The following is a 9,843-nucleotide window of genomic DNA, read 5'->3' on the forward strand; positions in this document are numbered from 1 at the left end:
AAAGACCTTGACAAGGTGTGATTATTGCTTGACTTATAGTTCGAGTATATGTGTAATTATATGTTTATAAATCCATCAAAGATCTAAGAAATGTTAAGACATTTTACCATGGACAAGTTTAATCATATTTAGCATGTTAAAGGATGTCTAACAATGACTCTATATCATTGTCTATCTGAATATGAATATTAGTGGTTCAGAAATACCATAATTAAATGCATATGTGCATTATGTCGTACTGTTAGCTAATTATTATTATTTTCTTTATGTATATTTATCGGCATGTATTGCTAGGAGATATCAGAATGGGTTAAAACATATATTTCAAATATGAAAGATATGTGCTTATATTTTACTAAACCATCAAAACAAGTTTGGTTAGTCTTGTTGATGCAGAGAAACACAATAGGATCATAGTGTTTACTAGATGAAGCATAGAAGTTTTCATGTGAAGATAATACAACATTACTCAACTTGAGGATTCAAATGTCAAGGGACGAAGACGCAAATGATTGACTAAAAAAGTTTTAGGCAACTTTCACAGAAGATCGATATTTACTATTTTAATGGATTTATAAATCAGGGGGAGACAATACGCGCTGCACTCTTTTTCCCTTAGCTATGGTTTTGTCCCACTGGGTTTTCCTAGCAAAGTTTTTAATAAGGCAGCATCTCCAAGCGTATTAAGTTGATAACCAAGGAAGAGTGTTATAAATATATATTATATGGTTATCAATACCTAATATAGATTATGCTTTTTCTTCAAGTTATTTACTCCTATATATGCATCTCATTGTACCTCTTTGTAAGACACACCGTATTAATAAAATCTTTCCTTTTCTCCCTACATCTCTTTCTCACATGTTTGGCTATTAGGTTTGTTTCACAACATATATATATTTATTGTTTTAATTGGAATAAACGGCATCATTTTTTGTTTCTCTTTTCTTATAATTTTTGTGAAATTAATGGAATATGATGTAAATTTATAATGAGTGCGTTTGTCTTTTCAGTTTTCTGTTATGCCTTTATTATTGGGCACGATGATTCTTTAATATAGAAAAGAGCAATGATTCTTGATTGGATAATGTTCTATATCGTTGCTAAATCATATCACAACAACTGTGTTAAAATTTAGCTGCTTTGTATAACCGAGCGTGTTTAAAGTATGTTGAGTGTATTATTTAATAAAAAGCCGGGTCCACACTGAACGTCCTATGATTTTAAAGATAAAAAGTGTTTGTTAATTGTTAGTTACAATACGTTGAAATAACAAATTTTATGATTTAAGATATATAAATGGTACAGTAGACCTCAAACCAGTATGTAATATAGGTATGTTAACATATTGATTTGCATGGTGTTTTTGAAATAATAATGAAATTCAAAAATACATAACTGGACATTGCAAGTAAGCTCGCTCGACTAAGAAGTCACAATAATGGCGAACACAGAATAACTTATAGAAGTTTATCTATTCGTGATTGAAAATAAAGCAAACTCAGTCATGTTCATTACTAGAATTCAATGAATAGACAAAAATGAATGTTAATCCGAGCCGGATAATGCATATAAACCTTAAAGAAGAGTGTTTATCTTCAATTATTCTTCAAAAGTCTTCAATAGTGCTCCAAAAGCTCTCTAAGTTCGTCCTTAGCCTTCTAGTCTTCGTAGGGTTGCAAAAACAATTGTCAAGAGTCATTCAAATAAGTGATATTTAGGTCTTCCTTGCTTGTTGACATACGGACCGTAATCGAAGGAATATGCACCGTATTCACTTACTGAAAGGTGTGCACAATCTCGTACTAAAATCTTCCTTGACACATTCAATGAGGGTCCTATTGATTCATGTTGGTCCGTATGGCATTCAATTGTTGGTTAGTCAAGTAATCTCTATGATGCCATCAGTATGGATCGTATTTTCTAACTCTAGTTTTTATAGCATTCAGTTGCATCCGGCTTCTTTAACCGTATTCTGGCATCTCAGCTCTGAATTACTACTTTTATAATTGTTTTTGTTCTGGTTCTTGTTGAAAACCATAAAATGAAACAAGAAACTCAATTAAGCATATATTTGAGATAATTTCACTTTAAAACTATTTAAATTGTGAGAAAATGTTATTTTTTAAATATTCTGATTTACGATACATCAATTTACGTACGTTCATTGATACATACAAAAATTCGGCAAACAAACCTGCAAGGTTGGACACACATGTTCATGAGTTCGATGCACCATGTAATATGTAATCAAAGCCCATTCTACACACTTGGGTGTACCATGTAAACGAGATGGGAGGCATGTTGTATAAAGTTGAGTACACGGTTATTGTTGTATAAAGTTGAGTACGTACATATTGTCATACATTGGATTACACCTTTAATGAAAACACTAACTCATTAATCAAATTAAAGATAATAAAATTATTAATTTTATGATATAGTTAAAAAATAAATCATATTAATTTTTCTAGTTATTAAACGATAGAAGTAGCCTTAAACTAAAAAACATGTTCACCATAGAGCTAATTTCCTCTTTCTCCTTCCAAATAATTAATAACTTTCAATTAGAAGTCATTAAATATTTATAAATTGTTTTCTTTAGTGATGTAGTATAATAAAAAAGATTATGTCACATTAAATTACCAAAAGCATGTTAAAACACTAGTAGTTAACTAGTTATATGCACCGATACTATACGCTGAAAAATTGGAAAATTTTCTTATCTTTGACAAAAATGTTGAGTACACTAATCTCTTATGCATCCGCAAACACGAGTGCCTAATCTTCATCATTTCTAGTCTCATGGTTCTCTGCATTCCCTACTTCTAGCTGTTCATAACCCCTCTCCTTTTCCTCCTCAGACACGGCCGACATGTCCGTCAACACTGTCACGTTGCTTCGGCAACTACAACTACCAAACGACGAGGCTCGGCTCGACACAGGTGTTGCCAAAAACGTTGGGTTCACTTGTCCCGCCATGATTACAAGATACTTTTCTTCTAAAACCGGAGGCTCTTTGATATCAACGGGTTTGGAGTCTCCGTTTTCGTTATGGTTGCCCGACTCAAGATCTCTTTCATCATTGGAGGAGATCCTCCAGTAGGAACAAGCAAGGATCAAGAGCGCAAAAGCAATGAGACCCAACATGGCTGCTAGGCCTCCAAACAGGTATGGGACCGGAGATTGCCAGGGCGATCGTTGTATCGCCATCGGGGACGATGGAGCCATTGAAGAAGTTGCTTGAATTGTCATGAATTAGTTGGTTTTGTTCAGGTGGATTAAAGGTTAAAGAAAACAAGATGAGTGGATTAGGAAGTTGTTCTCTATGGTGCTATTTATACACAAACATATATGGTGGATTTTTGGTTTCTTTAGAATTGGAATAAACGGCGTCATTTTTTGTTTCTATTTTTCTATGCTTAGTGTAAAATGGAATATGAAGAAATAAAAATGAGATGAGTGCGTTTGTCTTTTCAGTTTTCAATTGTTCTTTTATTTTTGTGCACGATATATAACTTTTTAATTTAAAAACGTTACAGTGGGTCTTGGACCCTTGGTTGCATATAGGATTTTTATTGTAGCTGAATCATGTCAAAACGTGTTTCCATTTATTGTATTGAATCATTATTCAGAGATTAGGTAGGATATTATTTGAGAAAACCGGATACTATTAATTGTTCGATGTTTTTACAGAGTTTTTGTTTTAAGTATAATATAAGAGTTCTATGTTTCAGAGTTTTAGTTAAGTGTAATATAAAAGTTATGATTATGTATTATGAAGGAACTGATAATTACCGAACTATAGAAGAGTCGGCACCTTAATATTTACTATTTATGCTACATCAAATGATACGCTAGACTCCAATCTAGCTAGCATGACATAGATATGTTACGCGACCTTGAAAAGACAAGTATATTAAGGAAAGATCCATATCATAATGAAAAAAAAAAGACCGAAAGATGCATGGCCGTAAACCAACCTATAATTAAAGATATGGTATGTAGGATTTTTTTTGATGATTTAGGTGGCTTAGAGAAAAAAAAAGTGCTATTATGTATTGAATTTGAATTTAATTACTTTTAGGTAATCCTTTATCTGAGATGGCGGATTACAGGTAAATGCAAGCAAGTTTTCCACCTGTGTCTTCAAGTCGGAGGCCATGTCAAGGGTAATACACGTGGAATCCTCTATCTGAGATAGAGGATTACGTACACTCATTTTACCATCGTTCACCGTGGACTTACCATATGGAATTTCATTTTTTTTACCTCTGGACATGTATCACAACCCCTGAAATCCTTTATCTCAATTAGAGGATTGTCACATATATGTTGTTAAATTAAGATCTGATCATTTTGGGCATTATGGTGATGCATTTATTGTGGCGGTGATTAATAATACTCCGGAGGTAATAAAGCATATCAACCGAGTTTTTCCACAAGCAATTTGGACCAGAAACGCGAATGATTATTCACACATGAAAAAAGGTTTTATTCACGAAAAAGCTAAATACAATTATATGGTGACGAATATGATATTTCCTAATTCCAAACGTTAAATACAATTCAATTCATTCACGAGTATATATTCTTTTGAGTGACAATCCTCTATTCGAGATAGAGGATTTCAAATGATGAATACAATTCATTTACAAGCGTAACAAACATATATTCTTTGTGTGACAATCATCTAATTGAGATAGAGGATTTCAGGGGTTGTGACACATGTCCAGAGGTAAAAAAATGAAATTCCATATGGTAAGTCCATGGTGAACGATGGTAAAATGAGTGTACGTAATCCTCTATCTCAGATAGAGGATTCCACGTGTATTACCCTTGACATGGCATCCGACTTTGAGACACAGGTTGAAAACTTGCTTGCGTGTACCTGTAATTCGCCATCCCAGATGAAGGATTACCTAAAAGCAATTAAATTCAAATTCAATACCTTAAAGCATTTTTTGTTCTCCAAGCCACCTAAATCAGAAAAAAAATCTTGTATGTAGTAACTAGCAACCTAAATGGTGTCATACTGTATGTAAAACAGAGGGGCTTTCTGTGGCGGACACATATGTCGAAAATCTCTTGTTGAAAGTAGTAGATGTTGGCAATTCGTCGGTGATAATCTGATGGATTACATGGCAGTTGTAAAGAACTTACTGACATGTTAATTGAAAGTGGTGTCGATCTAAGTCAACCTTCACTAGCAACCAAGTTCTAACCGACCGAAGCCGACCATTTTTTTGTTGTTGATTGTCTATATTCATGTGAAAATTTGTCCTAGCAGACCGAAACCAGCTATGCTTTGTTAACTTGTTACGAAGTTATGATACTAATACGTGTAAGAAAATAATCCCGGTTTTGATTTTGTACATTTAAAATTTCTCTAATGTTCACACAAATTCTCAATGAAGCTTTCTATTTAATTCCCTTCTTTTTTTCTTATTAAAAGTTAACTTTTAAATTTCATGCAGCCCCCAGTCATCACCACTTGGGGAGCAAAATGATGATTTGAATGAATCTTTTCAATGAATATACAATATCTATGTCAATTTTGATAGTTCACTGGCTGCTTCAACTTTCAAACAACAATCTCCTAGAAAAAAAACGTTGGTGTTGTTTTCCGTCATATTATATACAAAATACACAACAAAACAAAAAACACTACCGATAATCCAATCCATATCGTAATTACTAGTGGATTAGCCTATTTTCCTGTCACTAACATTCAACCGGCTCTTGGGGTGAGTCAAAGTCCAGGGTTCATACTCTCGGGTGTGGTGGTTAGAATTTTTTATTTTAGATAGAAGACTATAACTTATTTTAAAAAAGTTAATTTGGCTGTTAAATCCATTAATTTTTTATTTAGGTTAGCTTTGAAAAACTGAACCCATTTACCCAACAAAACCCATTAGGGGCCTATTTTTAACTCGCCCGAACCCTCGAAAAATTTTGAATTATCAGAGATGACTTTGTACTCATTTGTGTAGCAGCAATTTTATGGTCGTTGTCGAGTTTATAATCTCCAGGCTCTAGATCTCAGCCTACATCTATGTTGTTTTTAAAACAATGATGCGTCAACACCTTGTAAAAATCTATTAGGATTTTGTGCCAAGGTAGTGTTGGAACACTACGGGGCGTGGGTGAAGATGGAGGCAGGGAAGTATTTTATTGCATTATGTTTTCGTTTACCTATGTTACATGAACACATAGTATTAGAATGAAAAGGATTATCATTAATTGATTATAGTGATTTATGGTTGATCAACAACTGATCCCTTCTCGTGGAACTTACGGATGATAATCTATACATAATTTATGATTTAAAGTTTTTTTTATTAAATATTGCTCTTAGTATTTAATTAACTATGGATATGATATTGTTGTTAATTAATGGAATATATTGGCCGATTCGTACAAGTAAAATAAGTACTTCAGTGCGCTTCTCTGTTCACCTTTTTCAAAACCATTCGAGCAGGCAATATAAAAATATTAAAACATAATAAATTATAGGATTTTGCTATATATAAATGCATATTAAAGCAGATATTATTCATGGTGCTTGTAGTGATTATTGTAGCATCGGTTTAGTATATCAAAAAGGAAAATGCTTAATTCTTGGGAACATCTATTGGAATCTCCTTTTTGGAGCACATGTATAGAAATAGTTAAGGATAAATATCGATAATATTCTTTAAGAACATCCAACGTTGGATCTTTGTTGTCTCAGTTAATTTTTAAGGGTTTGCACTTCTCCAAGATTTCCAACAAAAGCTATAAAATTGATCGACCACTAATTCTAGAGAGACTTAACGGCTCCCATGACGGAGCCAGAATCCTTTTTCTATGGGTTCAGAATTTTCGATGCTTGATATTTTTTTCCGGCGTCAACGTTTTCGCGCCCGAATGGGTCGGGTCTGGTTGGGTTGGGTTGATCATTCGAATAGATAAATAAAATGCAATATCACTATCATAACAAAAATATGTCGTTAACATTCAATAAAATAAACAGTCATTAAACATAAAGATATTGCATATTATAATTTTCCCTTGCGTGTTTTCATGTTTTGAAAAATATCTTCAATCGCGACTTTGAAAAAGAACTCATTCTCAATACAATACAACAAATACAAGTATCATTTATAAAATCGTCACCCCAAATTATTCAAATCCGACTTCACATGCTTCATTGAAGAAAAACACTTCTCAAACAATAGACCAACAGGTATTGGTTGTTGGCGATGGTTGAAACCTTGAGGCGAACGACGAAGAAAAAAGATTGATCGGTTGCTGAGTCGATGGCCGATATTTTTATTTCTTTATAATCAATGGGTTCGAATATACTTTTCTAAAACGGTAATGGGTTCGCTCGCCCAAAAAAAATGGGTTCGCTCGTTAATTCAACACTATAGGTATATATAAAATCGAAAAAGGACCGGGTTCGGCCGAACCCGATGATCATAGTGTGACTCCGCCACTGACGGCTCCACCGAATAACGTTTGAGCGTTGAGTACTCCTCTCACAAGGAGCTAATACTATTAAAACATGTTGGTGATATTTGAGATGAGCAATATCTTATGATTCAATATTACCCAATATAAGTAACGATGTGGATCTTTAAGCGTGTCAGAAACACCTATCTCTCTCCCTATGAGGACTTATCATCCTGGATGAGGTTTGTTTTTGTCATTGTGAACTAAACATAAGTGATTTAGATATCATTTGTAGCATCACTCTCATACCAACCAATATAATGTCCCACTTTCCATTATAGAGCCAACGTCGGCTTTGTTTTTAATTTATTAAGTAGAAACTTTCTAAAAGGTCAATGATCATGTAATCATTTCCATCCAAGCATGTCTAGCGCATTTCCTAATAAACTCACCCAAAGACTAATTGTGTAGTTTTCTTTTCCTAGCTAATCTTTAACTCGTGCTTCAAACACTCACCAGTAGATTTATGTGAGACATATTTTGCAACTATCACTTGGATGCAACTGCAATGCCCAAATTTTCCAATTTTTTTTTATATTATTTCTCGAAAGAAGGTCCACCAAATTTCATGAATAAACCGTGTCGAAACATAGATATAGATTTATCATGTAGAAACCACATTATAAACTTTGGTATTCGTTAAATATGAAGCTTGTTGGCTACACTTGTGTCAACATCTAATATGACCTGACTAGTATAATATAAGTACAATAGGTTTACAAAGTAGAATTATAGCTCGGTTCTTAAGTAACACATTTAGGTTCTTAATCCTGATCACTACTTCTTTATTGTGGTTTTCCTAAATGCGGTTTAAACATTGTTTGCTAATGCTAAGTGAATAGACAATTTTAATAATTCTAACTATGACCTATTTATTGTATTAATCACAACTCAAGGAATGTTTATAGGCAATCCCAACTTTGAACGTATTGTCGTTGAGCGATCTCACACTAACTGAAAGCTAATCCCACATAAGCAACCACTAAATTTGGAGTAAGAATACACGTTTTTGACACATAAGTCGCCACATAAGTATAGTCCACATCATAAAAACTAATTGGGTTAACTTTCATTTAGTGTGAAATTGTTGAAGGAAAAACTTTTTAATGTTGAGGCTATTTGTAAACATTTCCTGACTTGAGATTAAATCCAGCTAAATAGATGAAAGTTTGTATTACTAATAACCCTTTATATTTAAATTCCAATCATAAACCATTGAAAGTATGTGGGTTAAAACTTAAAACGCCCAAAAATAATCCAATTTACTTGGGTTACTCTGCTCAGTGTACATGTGACATATTACCGAAGTGACCGACGTATGGCCTGAAGGATGGTAGCAGACCACGCTTGTGACCCGTTTAATCAATAATAGGTCTTCTTTAGATGCATATAACATTATAATCTGTTTAATATTAACAAAACGGGCCATTCCACCCTTATGAAGGTTTTATATCACTATCAACCTTTATATAATGCTAATTCTCTCACATAAAAAATAATTCGAATACAATAATATAAGTGGCAATACCATAAGATCACTATGGATCAAAGTCCTAGATTATCTATCATGGAGCTCCAAATCACCACCACTCGGGGAGCAAATGATGACTCGAATGATTTTTCTAAGAACAAAATTAGCAAAATAGTCATCTTCTTTGATATAAGTCTTTGGAATTTTTAATTTACTAAAAAATCACTTGAAATTTTTTTAATTTACTAAGAAAACGTACGGCTCCAGCTGAAAATCAGTCGATAAATGAATCTACAACCAACTCATGTTGTAAAATGATAATTTGTTTGATTTAATTATGTTAGTTTACTTAATAAGTTAGGTTAATTGTTAATTAGGTTAATTGTTTGTATAGTGATAATAATCGGTTAATTGTAATGATGCATCAGTGGGAAGTTAAATACATGGAACTGCAAATGAAGTTTAACAAAGTCAAAAAAGGTCGGAACACGCTCAAGCAGGCGATCGGAATTTACGAGCAAGGGTTTAATAGTGTTATGAATGAAACCCTCACATTTAAGAATGGTAAGAGCATGTCATTTGTGGACTTGTTTTTAGTTTAAATGTCTATATAAATGCATAATTATGCAATGTATGTGTGTTTGTGTTTCGTACAATAGGTACGCGAATCCCTTTTTTCACGAAATCGATCCATGAAATCACATCCCAACATCTCAGAATCGTTAATACAAATCCAATTAATCATTGGTTCACCGAAAAAAACAGTTTTAGATCGTTAATCGATCGATTTTTTTTTTACTTTTTTCACGAAAATCGATTTGAGTGTTTTCCCTGTTTTGGGTTTTTGGCTGAGCGATTTATATTTTTGCTTTGGT

The 9,843-nt window shown here is 33.3% G+C and overlaps 1 pseudogene; it reads right to left on the minus strand.

Moving 5' to 3' along the window:
- Positions 1-2,781: 2,781 nt before the first annotated feature.
- On the minus strand, positions 2,782-3,255 carry LOC143624199 (protein GLUTAMINE DUMPER 2 pseudogene; annotated as a pseudogene).
- Positions 3,256-9,843: the final 6,588 nt, after the last annotated feature.

Source organism: Bidens hawaiensis, unplaced genomic scaffold (assembly GCF_021521415.1).
Source record: "Bidens hawaiensis isolate Kalapana, Puna unplaced genomic scaffold, B.hawaiensis_p1.1 tig00003698_1, whole genome shotgun sequence".
Taxonomy (NCBI): Eukaryota; Viridiplantae; Streptophyta; class Magnoliopsida; order Asterales; family Asteraceae; genus Bidens; species Bidens hawaiensis.